At 45.1% G+C, this 14,356-nt stretch overlaps 1 protein-coding gene across 1 annotated transcript in view; it reads right to left on the bottom strand.

Annotated features, from left to right (window-relative positions):
* Positions 1-14,356, bottom strand: part of PAK5 (p21 (RAC1) activated kinase 5) — a 313,912-nt gene that overhangs the window by 210,388 nt on the left and 89,168 nt on the right. Inside the window, exons 3-4 of the mRNA XM_027693383.1 lie at positions 13,616-13,690; positions 12,561-12,592 (exon numbers count right to left, since the gene is read on the bottom strand). The gene's annotated coding sequence lies outside the window, so the exon portion shown is untranslated. The remainder of the gene's footprint in view (positions 1-12,560; positions 12,593-13,615; positions 13,691-14,356) is intronic.

Raw genomic sequence — 14,356 nt, 5'->3', positions numbered from 1 at the left:
TTTCCAGTCAGGAAGAAATCCCTGCTCTTCTCCTCATGTCCAGTTCCTTCACTAGATGGCTGAATTTTGCAAACCAGGAAAGGCCAGGAGAAAACACATCTCCCCTGCACTGGCATTTGATGCAGGACCAGACAGTTTCCAACCAAACTGAAGCCTGTTGACCACTGCATGAGCTGCCTTTATACTGCTGTCCTCAGAATCCTTTATGTAGTCATTGCATCTGCTCCCTTGGGCTCTGGGGGAGGAATAAGCAGCATCAGTGGCCTGAGGGACTACCACAGTTGTTTTGCAGAAGCTCAGACTGTTATTTAAGTGCTACATCCTCAGATGATAGACTTGGGTTATGTCAAGCAGTAGAGATTCACCATTGCCAGAAGGGCAGCGCTCTGGAAAAGCAGCCTTGAATTTGACAGGGTGGAAGAGGAGGGCTGAGGCTGTGGTGAACTGTGCTGCACTGCTGGCCTCAGAACACACTCACATGTCAGGGCCTTGGTGGCCCTTGATGTCTCACAGGATTAGCTCCTTCCTGAGAAAGCTCTGCATGTGGGAGAGGATCAGAAACCCCCCAAGGACAGGTGGCAATCCTATGGGGCATATCCCTGTATCTGGTGTCTAAGGCAAGCTCTTCCTCCCTCTCCAGCTGCACATACTTTCCTCAGCACTACGAAAAAGGGATTAATCAAGTGCCCACTGCGGAACACAGCAGGGAGGTGTTGATCCCAGTGCTGTGTGGGTTTCCCAGCCAGAGCAGCACCAGCTCTGCTGATTTTATCTTGTTTTTCCATGGAGCTCTGGTTAGTGCAGCTTTAAATATTTTTCTTCCCTCTTAACATGGTTGCTCAGAATGAGGCAGCTGAAGTGAAACGCAGAGGTCCTGAAATCAGAGAGGTTTTGTTAGCAGGGTACATTGCTCCTCTCATCAGCTGCCTCCCACCTCCTTTCCTTCCTCCCTGTTGTTTAGGCACTAATGAAGACAGCAAAATGGTTATAGGACTCAGGGGATCATTTATCAGGAATTCCGTGCCTATTTTAAAGGTCTGTTCCATTAAAAAAAGTGTAAGGATTTCTCTCCTAAGGATACTCCTCAGGAACTAGTTCACTGGGGAGAAGGGATGCAATGCAGGTGAAAAGTAATTTCTCTTTGCTGAATTACTACAAAGAGATAATCAATATTTACCTGCATACTTTCTCACCACCCTACAGGACAGCTGCTCCAGCACATGGGAGGAGATGAGTAAGGGTGCAAGGGAAGGAAAAAATTGCTATATCCACTCCCATCCCCTTTTACAGGGCAAATACCTCTATTGAGAAGGTAAAAGAGAGCTTGAGGTTTTCACCTGCCACACTCATCATTTACCTGTGCCCAGCAGGTGAGCAGCAAAGGGCACTGTTGAACTTCATCCTTAAACCTTCACTTGGAGCAGGATGAGGTGGTTTTTCGTGAGGCATCTTGCAGCCCACATATGGAATTTATTATCAGAGTAGCCTCTGGCACTCTGCTTCCTATAGGAGAGCCAAACTCTCAGATAACTTCAGGAGACAGCAGTTACCTTCACATATATATACACCAACACTTTGAGATCCTCTACCAAACTAGACCCAAGAACAGGTTCAGCCAACCTGAAGGTTTAAACCTCCATGGTCCACTATGCCCAGGGACATTGGTTGCCTCAGGTCCAGATAAAGCTGCAGCTTAATCAGTCTTGTTCTCTGAGACAGATGTCAAACATTGGTACTATCACTCTGCTGGTTGTCAGCATTGGTTTTGGGTCTGCCTGATGATCCAGCCTAAAGGCTAAGATCTGGTTCAGCCAAAGGAGACTGGGCCAATTCAGCTAAACTGAGTGTAAGCAAATATAGAGCCCTGGTACCCTACACAGCACAGGGGCTTTCAACATCTCTGCTGACACAGATGAGGAATCAATCCACCAAGTCTCTTTTCCCAGAGGGCACAATATAGCCCACCTCCAATGCCAGCTGATGCCATCTGTGCAGCACAGAAACTATCCCAGCATCTTCATTCTTCTTTTTAGTAGGACACTAACATTCTATGTAGTCATAGTATGGGGGTGTTCTGTAAAGGAAACAGTTGTTGAAGGAAGTTGGTAACAGGAATGGGATCTTTCACCCATGACAACACTTCAAACTGTCCAAGGTCATCGGTGTCCATTCAGCAATTGATGAAATTATCAGGAGATAATTAAGAGGGAAGGCATTCACACCACAGACATTCCTTAGCAGCCTTGGCCGGCCATGGGAGAGGCCAAATACTGAAGTGAGTTGTCCTCACTTTGTGGATTGAGAAGAATCAGGGTAGGACACGTTGGCAGAGAAGAATGACAAAGGAACCAACATCACATCCCTCTCTCAAGAGGGAGGTTATTCCCTTACTGTGCATCTTTTTCCCAGTCTGTTTCTATAGCATCCCTCATCAACACTCTGCTTTGGAACATCTTCTGAAGGATTAAAGGGCTTCTCTTACCCTAGGAGGGAAAACAAAGCACGAGGCTTGTTCAAACCATGCTGCTTCCAAGGACTCTGCAAGCGAAGTAACCCATGTGATCTGCTCCACTGAACCACAAGGAACACACAGACACCTCCAGACTGAGAGCACTTCAGAGACAAACATAAGCAAAGAGAAAACTACCAAAAATAGAGGTCATGAAAATAGGTGCTGTCATGATGGATTTTCCCCAGAAAGCAAACTAAACAGGAATCCTGCTCCAACACCAGTTAGTAACTGCCAGTGAGTTTTCCTGGAAGCTCATTTCAACTCTGTTCCCAGCAGATCTTTCCACAAACCTGTTGTGGGTACACAGAGAGCACGAAGCACTTTTCCCTTTCTTTCCCCCTTCGTATCACCCTCCTACAGCTGGCGTGGGATTACAGCTGAGAGCTTCAGAGCCCTTAAAGCAGGGACAGAAGACAAATACACGTCTGCAGCATTCCATGTAGTTCAGTCCAGCCAGCCCAAGCAGTGCAGTTGGGTCTGCACACAGCAAGAGGCCACCTGCCCCTCACTAAAAGCCTTGCTGTCGCCCACTCCTCCCGGGAAAGCTTCCTGTCACCATCGCAGAGAACTGACGTCACGAGCTGCTGCCAGTACTGGTGCTTTTCCCCTTCCTGGGAAAATAAATAACAACAGCAGTCCCCTCCACGCTGGGTTGAAACCTGCAATTAAGAATTAATTCAGGGGCAGATCTCTAATTGGTTTCTCCCAGGAGAAGGGGAGACTCAGCAACATGTTGTGTATGCTGAGAACTAAAAAGGACTCCAGAAAAATGATGTTGGAAGAAGAGTCACTTGGGTTTTTTCCTGTTGGGGCAGGAAGGGCAAGGGAACAGAAAGAGGAAAAACACATGCTTCACCACCAGAAAAGGTTTTACACCTAATATTGATGGGTTTAGCTTTTTGAAATTGTTGTCTTTTTCTCTGAATACTTGCAAGACTTAATAAAAACAGGCTTTCTGAAGGAGCCAGCTGCTGCCTGCCATCTCCCCCACACCTATAGAAAAGCAATACAGAGTGGGCTAAGTTTCTGCAGCATCTTCCCTTGCTTTGTTTTATTTTTAACTCTGTGTCTGCCTCCAGTTCTCAGAACAACTCCTGCACATCCCTGTCATTTCAGACTCATTTCCCACAGTGGATTTCAGATTCTTGCAGTATTTCAAGTATCCCTAGATGAAGTGTCAGGGCAGATTATTTTTCTTGATCCTAGTACCCATTTTTATTATTTATTTTCACCAAGCTTCTGAAAAGTACTTTTTTCCCCCTGATCAAAACAACAAGGACAGCAGGGCCTCACTGTACACACAGTCCTATTTCTTCTGACCCAAGATCTGATGCTGGTTAGGCCAGGCTGCCACAGCACAAGTTACACTGAGGTCAATCCCTTCCCTCAACACAAGTCAACAGGCCGGTATTGGACCATGCTCAAAAATGGCAAACATAACACAGTGGGACTTTTCCATCAGATAAATTGTGCCTTGGAAGTGAAGAGAGGATAACTGGGAAAGTTACAATTTTTAGTTGCTTCCACTTAGCATTTTTATCTTATTATCTACTGTTTATAAAATTTCCCATTAGACCACCCTTGTGTCTTATGAAGAAGTCAGCATGTTCCCTGAAGATATTTTCAATTTAATATTCCTAGTTAGGTTTGAATCATGGCAGAGTAAACTATAGCACCTGAAAACAGCAAACCTGCCACTCCTGCTCTTGTAACCATCACTGCTGTGTCTCACACTTTTCCCTGAAGCACTGTAGGAAATATTCTCTATTCCCTATCAAACACCACACATCAAAGCCTGGATCAAAAAGACATGGCAAGACAACAGCAGTACCCACAAGTACCAGGCTATGCAATATTTTGCCTTTTAACCACACTGCGTCTCACAGCAGAGGAGCAGCTGCAGCAACTCACCACAGATGTATCCTTGTGATTCCCTCCAGCCTCCTGGTGAGGTGAGATGAGACCATTATCATACAAATTCTCTTTTGCATGGAGCACACTACAAGCTCTGCCCGAGCAGGACAGTCCCCATCACTGTGATAGGGCAACTCAGCCAATTCCTCTCTCACTGGTTTCCCTTCGTCTCAAAAATTCATTAAACTGGTGGAAGATGAAGGCTCGAGTTAACCTTGGGTTGCCTGCATTCAAAATAAGTAGCTAGTCCAGCAAAGAGTCCTCTCCTGGGTTACTGCCTTCCTCTAGAAGCACAAACAGTGATTTTTACCTACTTTTTAATACTTTTTACCTACTTTTTAATACTTTACCTTCTACTTTACCACTATCAACAAACTGAGCTAACAGCCATTTGTCCTAACTGATCTCTGCCTTTGAGGGGTACTATCCAAGTACTCCCCGTTACCCAAACCCTTTCCTTCCATGCACACACCATTGCTGTTTTTTTCTTTAGATCTGATGATTCCACAATATCCTGATGCATTTTTTGCTTGACTTGTAATGAAGGCTAAGCAGAAAAAGACTGAGTGTGTTCCTGCTTCACCTGCTCTCCTCTAGACCCCAGGACTTTTCTGTACAAAAATAACTAGAGGGGAATATCCAGATTCATACTCAGAAAATCTAGAGCATACTGTCACAAACATGACTAGCTCTGCCCACCCAAAATTTCACTTCACATTTCACCTTCTACTACACACTTTTTTCCTCCATCTTGCTTTACACAGCATCAAGATATTGGGATACTGTCAAGAGCTCTCACCTTTCACTGCACAAAATGAAAATTGAACAAGCAGAGATTCCAGCTCAAACTTTTTAAAAATTAAAGACAAAGTAATTGCTGTGTCCACTGAATCATAGCCAGTAGTCCTGGGAGAACAACATTGGGAACTTTGCAACACACAGGTGGATTCCTCAAACCAGAGCTCTGAATTTCCCTTGCTTACAATGATCAGGTATTTCATCTTCCAGCCAAGATGTGCAGCATGATGAAAGCAAAGGCTTTAGATCTCAAGAGAGGAATTTAATCCCCATTTCTCAGGTGACAAATGGTAATTCACGGGTAGAGAGATTTACCTGCGAGTCTTATTGCAGCAGAACAGGAATATCATTACCTCATTCCTCCTGTTTCCTTGCAGTTTCCACAGAGAATGAAGGCAGTTTTGAACCCAGTTTTGACCTGTTGCATGTCCCAAGAAGGGAAACACGAGAAAGAATTGGTATTTTGTTGGTCTCAATAAGCACTGAGAATTCAGGGGTTCATTGACATTGTTTAACTACTGGCACCTGAACAGCCTCATGTGAAAACTGCCAGGCCTAACAATGAAAAATGTTCCAAGATTAGGAAAAACTGTTACATTAGTGAATCATGGTTTGTCCTGCCAAACCAGGTTCCTGCAATTAGTTTTGAGAACTATGAATGAAGCTCATGCCTTTATCAGCATGGGCTTTTCCTACATAAAATCTTGCCTAGTTTGGATATTGTCTTCCCTTCCTTTCCCTCATCTATATTAAGCTATCGATACTTCACTTGCAAGTATTAATTTACTCATTGGGGCATGAGTATCTTAATCATTACGTTTGTATAAAGCACAAGAGAAGACATGATTAGTCTTGCTTTAGGCACTGCTGTCATGTTAGTTTATAATGGCAGTGGTATATTCAAATTATGGTGCATCCACCCTTCCCAAAAACCCCAGTGCTACCTCTCTTGGATCAGGCTGCATGCCAGGAAAGAGAAATATTGAGTTTCTACAGTATATTTAAAAAAAAAAATTAACTTATAAAACTCTAAGATTCAGATGATGGCCTGTTGACTGCCCCTGCCTTGAAAGAGGGGGACAACTGTTTCTTGTTACTCTTCAGAAGCTGTCCTATTAGCACTGCAAAACTACAGTTTAGCACAAAAAAGAAAAGGAAACAAGAGGCTTCCAGCACGAGTTCTTCCCTGCATTCTGATTTCCAGCGCAGGCAGGTGGAGCTGAGGGCTCCAGCCAGCACGCAGAGCTCTGCTGGCTGGGGATGCAGCAGTCTGCACAGTGATTGCTCAGGGTGCAGAGAGGGATGCTGGCAGCCTGGTCCTGATAGGTCTTTAGTACAACCAAAAGGATAGAATTCATTTAGCCAGAAGAGACAGAAAAGGCCTTTTGCAATAATATCAATAAAATCTCATTCAATCTCTATCCCCCCCAAATCCCCATTGCAAATTTAAGACTGATTTATTATTAGCTGGCTGAGATGAGCAATTAAAATAGAACGTTAGAAGACACTTAGGTGAATTCAGCACCTTGTGTGGATATGTGGCAATAAATCTGTTCCCTGGCAGTGTGTGGGAGAATTCCTCCCTACTGTGGATTCATACCCAGTATCAGGCAGGGCCTCACTTGCTTATTGCCAAATAAGCAGTGGGACTGGTGCATAGGATGGCAGCAATCCCAGTCTCTATATGCAGGAACAAAACAGTGCCAGGGATAATTCTTCATACAGGTAAACTGGAGGCATCTCCTTTTCCACGAGGAAATGCCATGCCAGATATTAACATACACAGGCTGCTTCTCCCTTCAACCTGTGTTGTGTTATTATCTGTTTATGAGGGAAGAGAAAAACAACAAATTGTACAGAGCTTTGACCCCCAACAAACCAGTCAATGTCACCAAGCAGATCAATTCAAAGAACCAAATTCCAATACCTTTATCAGACCCAGAAGTTTCTCCACCTTCTAATGTGAAGAAGACTGTATAATGACTGATGATCTAAGCAATAAAGTAGTAACAGCTGAATTTTTGGACAGCCCCTGTGCCAACAGAAGAGGGCACAGCAATGCTGCCCTATCCACAAAGGGCAACATCCTGGCTCCTGTCAGAAGCACATGTGTGGGGAGCAGGGAGAAAACCAGAAAATTCCTGGGAGGAGCCTACAAAGCTTCTGAGGCAGCACAGGATCCAGCTCCCCTGACACCAGCAGGGCAGCTCCTGCTCTGGCACGCTCCATACTGTCACAATCCTTAGTCCATTTTCCATCCACTCTGGCTGGAGGTGTAAGTGCTGGAAGCACAGCTTTTAAACAGCCGAAAGCTAGAAAGCAAATACGTGCTCCAAAGGGATTATTTTAAATTTCTTTGAGTATTTGGGGCTGGGCTCCCAATGAATTCAAAGAGCTGAGATTACTTACAAACCCGGCGCTGCTGAAAATCCCCCAAACGAATGACTCCTGCCTCGAAAGGACCTTGGCTCCAGCACAAAGCTATTTCTGCCTTAGCATGATCGATCCTGCCAACCTGCCGGGCTTTTTGTGCAGGAGAGCTCGGATCAGCTGAAGGGGACATTCTGCAGAGAGGCTCCAGTGCCGAGACAGAGCAACGCCCCCAGCAAGGCCTCGGGCCACGTGCCAGGTGACTCACAGGAGCAAGGGGACACACAAATAAAATCACAGAATATTCTGAACTGGGAGGGACCCACAAGGATCATCAAAGTCCAGCTCTTGGCCTTGCACAGGAGAGCCCCAGCAATCCCACCATGTCCCTGAGAGTGTTGTCCAAATACTCCTTGAGCTCAGGCAGGCTTGGTGCTGTGACCACAGCCCTGGGGAGCTCATGCCAGTGGCTCAACCACCCTCTGGGTGAGGAGACTTAAGAGTAAAGAGCTTGATTACTCTATCTGGACCTTCCCTGCAGATCTGTGCTACTCACTGCCTTCCAAGGGTCCTGCCCGCTGGGAACATGAGCAGCTCTGATCCCTGATGCAGCACAAGCAGCCACAGCTCTGCACCACCCTGAGGAATGGCTGGGGAGGCAGGACGAGCATCCTGACTCTTGAATAATGAAGGTAGCTCGGGGTGCAGCTGTATAACAGGAGCAAAAGTTGCAACAAGGCTATTTTCATGCCCAGGCTCTTCTTGAACATGACTTTGGACACTGCTCACCTGCTTCAGGGACAGGCAGAAGCTTCTCTTATTCTCCTTGAACTATTTATTACAAACAAGAGTCAGATATAAAGCTTAATATTAAACATTTTAACCTTGTTTGCATGTGTGCTGTGGGATTGAAAACCCCCACAGGAATAACTGACTCCCACAAACAGCTTGGGTGTCAACTTCAGATCCCCCGACAGGTAAGTGCTCACAAAGTTTGGGGTAAGGACAAGATAAAGCTGACACTGAAGCTCATCAAGTGAGGCAGCCTTACCACCCCAGGGTTAAGTCCCTGAGCAGGTAACACACACAACCCCCTGCCCAACCACTGTGCCATGCCAAAGACCAAACCAATTTGCCTCTGATTAGCTGTCCTTTTACAATCACACAGACCTCACATCTTCAACTCTGTGTTCAGGGCTCTACTCCATCCTCAGTTCTTCACCTCTTCCTGCCTTTCCTCAAATGCTCCCCTGCACACCAAACCTCACCCTCAGCCCGATACACTGAGCAGACAAGTCCCAGCAGTCCATCACCCTGCAGCCAAGAGTCAGCCTAGACATTAAACCCTTCACTTTTGGCCTTTCTTTAGGAGTGGAAAAAATAACTGGTCCACAGACATATTGCAAAGGTTTAACCTCCATCCTCCAGATGCAGGAAAAGTCAAATAGCAAACCATAAATCTAGAGCATGGTCAGGTCAGGTGTGGGAAAGAAGCTTCTCTGCAGCTCTCTGTGCCTTAGAGGTGCTCCAAGGGCCACCCCACCCCTTTCACCATCCCAAGTCACTTCCGAAGGTGATTTGCAGCTAAGGGCCACTGTCCCTTTGCTAAGGAGGCAACCACAGAAGGGGCATCAGCTCCTTGCCCTTGTGTCTTTACTTCCACCCAGACTCACGTTGCCTGCAGAGGGGCACATGAGGAGCCCCCATCTCCTCTGCTCGGCTTCAGAGTCAAACTAACAGCCAAGCTCCCAGCAGAGCAGTGCCCAACATCCCTTGAGCCCATAACAGCAAGAAAAATGCCGGAGGCAAAGGCCTATTTTAATCTCCCTATTATCTGGATCGTCCTGGTCACAGAGAACATTACTTAGGAACCATGGTTTCAGCTGTAGTAGCAATACTAAAGTGATGATCTATTTTAATTGTTTATTTGTCTTATTATTTCTCTAGTCACCTTTAAACTCCATCCCTTCATCTTGGAAAGGTGCTGGGAGATCATGAGGAAGCCCAAGTCTCTGGTAATATTTTAAAAGGATTTTTGACATAAATCAGAGACAAATATGTCACGGAGCTGCTCTAAGGCCAACAGCAAGAAAGGAAGCACTGCTGTAGGCACTGATGGGATCTGGGAAGGCAGCTGAGCCTCATAATGGGCTTAACAGGGGTCCCAGGGTAGCCTTCATCCTCACCTGGGGGTGTTCATTTGTGGTCTCTGCAGGCTCCAAGAGACTCCTCTTAATAAAAGGTCTCTTTTTTTTTGGCAAGTGTGAGAGCTGCAGTCTGACTTGTGGGTGGTTGCTCAGACAGTCAAAGTAACGAGGATTTTTCCCACATAAGAAACCATCTCTAAGGAAGTATTTATAAGTGATCCAACAGAAATCAATATCATCCCTCAGTCCAAAGCTGTCTGCAGACCTGCATTGAAGTCCACAGGAAATTTTGGATCAGGCCTCCGCTTTCTCCAGTCCTTTCTCATTTTCTTACACTGCAAGAGCACACCTGGATCAGGCAACATAAAAGCTTCTCCTCAGCATGCCAGCAGACCCAAGCCTGACCTGTAACACCCCCTGCCATGCCAGGACTGGGCTTACCAGCAGTGCAGGTTGCCAAGTGTTATCACACTCCAGTGTTTGGTACTTGCATGAAAAATGTGGATTTGACAGTAAGTGACACCTCAGATTCAGCTCCATATTATGCACACAGCTCATGTGAGAACAAGGCTCACGTGAGAACAAGGCTCACTAATTACTCAAGAGGAGTCTGTAACTGTGCATGTTTTAGAAACAGGCAGGTCAAAGAACACTCCTTAAAACACCTTCACGCCAGGGGCAAGAATTAGGTTGAGAGAAGCAGAGTTTTCCTCAGATGATCTCTGGTTACTCAAAATATCTTGGACATTTATTAGTTTTTCAGGAGAGGAAAGGAAAGAAATATTCCGCATTCAGAAGTTGGGGAGTTCTTGACAGATTAGCTTCCCTCACTTGCAATTTTCAGTAAGTTTCTCCATTAAAAGAAAAAAAAAATCAATTATTTGCAGAGCACTAGGAGGTGAAATTGAAATAACTCTCAGGAAGTTTCCAGGGCAGTTTTCATTCCCATTTAAGAGATATATTAAGACATTGACCCATAAATCCATAGAGATAGTCTTTCTGTTAGACTGAGGATGCATAAGGTTCCTTTTTTTTGCCTCAAACAAGGCTGAGGAATACTGCCAGGAATAATTTTAAACCTACTGCAGCGTATATGGAAGCTGAAGAACACAAGGGTTAACAGCTTAAGCTACATATTTGTCTGGTCTATCTTGAAACTCAGTCTTTCTGTTGTATAGAATAAACCTGGCCTCCTTTTGAGTCACTTGAATTACTCCAGATGCACGTCCATGTGATGGGAAGTTGACATCATGGCCCAGAGGAGCACTTGCCATTTCCCCTTGAGTGGGTTCCCTGTCTGATGTAGCCCCTTTCTGGGCAGAGATTAAACAGACAGATCAGACTTTGCCAAGAGCCCTCAGTGACAGAAGCAAGGCTCCAAAAGGATCAGTAAGCTTGATGTCTTCCCTTTGCCTAACAAACCTCCTCTCCAGGCAGTTGCCCTGTTGGCTTTCCAGGCTCTCCTTGGAGAGGTAAATTACAGAGGCAGCACCAAGTCCCCCTGGGCAGAGATATAGTAAACAATAGGTGAGGATGAAAACACAGCCTTAATAGGGGAGGAAAAAGCAACAGAAGAGAGACTGAGACAGATTCAGCCCCAGTTTGAATAGGAGAGGAGAGACAGCTGCACCAGTGCAGCACATTCTGTGAAACACCAGCAAGGACTGCTCCAGGCAGTTCTCTCAGGGAGGTTTATGCTTTTCTGTCTCAGCCCAAAGCACTAGTTTTCAAGGTAGAAGTGACTTTTTCCAGAATGCTACAGCTGTTCAATATCCAGGCTATGAGCAAAACCCAGGTCCCTGCTCTTTTTCTAGAGCTTGGTCTCTTCCATCACTCTGCACAGCACATAGCAAGAGAAGTTGCTGAGGACAGAGAACCTTTTCTTGCCCAACACAGTGAAAGTTGGAGTAAAAGGTGTTACCCAGAAGCCAAAACTGAATATGTGCAATAACCTTGCTCAGATGGGCAGCAGCACTCATGGGCTCTGTAAGGAACAATAAAGAGCTGCCTGGCCTATATAACACAGATAACTAATATGGAGTAACAGCTAATGGTGAGCAGTAAAGTCCTGGGACCTGTAAACCCTGGATCTCAAAAAGAAAAAAAAAAAAAGACAAAATATTATGCCCACCTGTCAAAACCCTCACCCTTGGCTTCTGAGCCCCCTAACCCTGGAATTCCTCTAACACTGCACCTAGAAACAGAATCCAACTCACTCTTCAAAGAGAGGCTCAACTTAACATCGAGTTTGTCATTGAAAGCAGCAGATAATGGCTAAGGTAGTGCTGGCAAAACAAGGCCCTGAGGGCAAAAGAATCCCTGGGACTGTGCCTGTATTAAAAAAAATTAGAATTGTATGCTTGACTGGACTGCATATGTCTCTTGTTTGTCTGACTAAGGGTGATCTAAAGTCCTGTTGCATGGCAAGCAGCTCACAAATAAAGACTGCTAATATGTGAGGAAGCCTTTCCTTCTTTTTCTGAATCATTTTTATGCATGCCTGAGGTTATTGCAAACTATTGCATCAACACTGAATCACTCCTTCCTTTGCATATTTAAGTACAAGCCATCCTCTTCACACAACTTTGTTATTCCGTTGAATCAAAGCAATAAAAAAGGGAGAGGAAAAAGGCCAACATCCTTACTTTCAGCTTCCCAAGTCACTTAGTCTTAACTTGAATTTTAGCTACACAACCAGACAGCAGCACCAGTTGTTACATCAGGGGTTTAGAAGCAAATGGAAAGGAGGAGTGAAACAAACCCAGGAGACAGCCAAAAGGAAAACATCTTTAAAGTTCCCCTGAATTGGTGACACTTACCTGTTTGTTCCATTTTATGCCTCTGGGTCTCTCTGAAATAGAGAGGAGCAATTATAAAGTGACCCACTTTCCTCCTGTTTAGTGTAAGGAGGAAACAGGGGGAAGGGGAAGAAGGGGAGGAGGAGAGTTGCAAAAGGATAATATCAAAGGGGAGAGAGAAGAGAAAAAAAAAAAGGCAAATCCTCACAGAAGGTAGGAGGGTAAATTGTGATGACCCAGTTTAAAGGAAGAGCAGGAACTAGACCTACTAACAGTCAACACCTTCCCACACACTCTAAGGAGATGAAACAGTAAGGGAGAGGAACAAACTCGGGACTTACAGCACTTCTGCATGGTGCAAACCCATCCCTCCAGGACAAAGTTTATGCAGCTGAAGTCTAACACCAAAAGAAAGCACTTCTCCCATCATCCCTTTTACCTGGGTAAGGGAGGGGTGGAGCAACATCCTGGTCGGGATGGAGCAAATCAGGGCCAGGTGCTAAAGATTAAGGCCCAAAGAACTCAGGCAGTTTGCAGTAGCTGCGGCCCCCTCCCAGGTGAGGCTGGGAGACACATCAAGATGCCAGGAGAATGGACAATCTTTCTCCTTGTGAAGACCCAAGAAGTGGCATCACATGTGCTCAAGTCAGAGGAAATCACTCGACCTGGTGGCGTGATCTGACATGGCAGCTCTAGCCTTCATTCTGGTTTGGGGCAGCATCTTCAGGAGGTCTTCATCTGCTGTGGCTGTCACCATTTGCTGTGACAATTGATGAACCTATAAGTCTGCAGGGGACCCTAAGAGCTGTCTGTTTTCTAGACAGAAACTGGTGTTTGGGAGGAGAAGGGGTGTTCTGGTTTGCTTTACATTTTTGTCTTTTGCCTAAAGATTAGTGATGTTTCTATTTCCCTCCTTCAATCCCATTTACTTCACTCAGTATAATCAGGCACAAGTGGAATGAAGTTGGTACTCATGCACCACTTCACAACATTCAAAAATGATTAAATAAATACTGTAACAAATACATGTACTGTGTGGTTGACAATTCTAACCATAAAGGAAGGAGTAGCCATACCTTCATCTCCAGGTGGATTATTAAAAATCTCAAGCCAGCTTGTTGAACTCATCACAGCTCCACTGATTTCAAAGCCTGTAAACAAAGAGAATTGCAGTTCTCAGTTCCAAAAGTCTTAAACAGTTTTAAATTGCCTGTGTTTCCTGTAAACAAGAAATATCCCCCCAAAGCATGACCTTGTTTATTTTAATAAAGCAGGACAGTTTTAAATGAAAAATGGAGTTTAACCCTTTCCTTCTGTCTCTCTCACAGGCACAGATACCTGTGTTTATATCCCCTTTCCTCTGTAAAATATAGACCAAATGATCCTACTCCTCCTTCCTCTGTGTCCAACATCTTTGTGACTGTGCCTGGTGAGACTTGGGCAAAGCCTTCTTCTCATGACAGTTGAGCTTGGCCTAAAACTCCAATTGGCAAGGTTTTTTGGAGACCTCAGACCAGTCCTACCTCCAGGCCAGAATATAATTCCTATTATAATAATTATAATAATTATTCCGTGATTAAGTTGTGACAACTTCTCCTTTACACATCAGATAATAGATGTTAGAGCCTGGCCTTGCTGGAAATGACACAGTCAAACTGGACTGTGTAGCTGTGGGAAGGACCCAGCCAGGGTAGAAGGAGGTGGGGTCAGCAGTGGAGACACAGACTCACCAAATATTTAAGTCCTGGTTGCTCTTTAAGCAACTAGTTGGGAATTGGGTACCAAAATACCTTTGGGGATCTGGCTCTGCACGTCTA

The sequence above is a fragment of the Neopelma chrysocephalum genome, unplaced genomic scaffold (assembly GCF_003984885.1).
Source record: "Neopelma chrysocephalum unplaced genomic scaffold, ASM398488v2 Primary Assembly neopelma1_91, whole genome shotgun sequence".
NCBI lineage: Eukaryota > Metazoa > Chordata > Aves > Passeriformes > Pipridae > Neopelma > Neopelma chrysocephalum.
This window is presented reverse-complemented; position numbering and strand designations above follow the sequence as displayed.